This window comes from Ursus arctos, unplaced genomic scaffold, assembly GCF_023065955.2.
Source record: "Ursus arctos isolate Adak ecotype North America unplaced genomic scaffold, UrsArc2.0 scaffold_169, whole genome shotgun sequence".
Lineage (NCBI taxonomy): Eukaryota > Metazoa > Chordata > Mammalia > Carnivora > Ursidae > Ursus > Ursus arctos.
This window is the reverse complement of record NW_026622840.1, coordinates 1-297: the sequence shown is the minus strand read 5'-3', so window position 1 is coordinate 297 and position 297 is coordinate 1.

Sequence of the window (297 nt, the reverse complement as noted above, 5' to 3'; positions counted from 1 at the left end):
TTATGAATGAAAAAGGAGAGGTCACGACGAACACCATTGAAATTGGAAGGATTATTAGAAATTTTTATCAACAGCTATATGCCAATAAACTAAGCAATCTGGAAGAGATGGAATCCTTCCTGGAAACCTATAAACTACCAAGATTGAAACAGGAAGAAATTGATTTCTTGAACAGGCCAATTAATTATGAAGAAATTGAGTCAGTGATAAACAACCTTCCAAATAACAAAACTCCAGGCCCGGACGGTTTTCCTGGGGAATTCTACCAAACATTCAAAGAAGAAATAATACCTATTC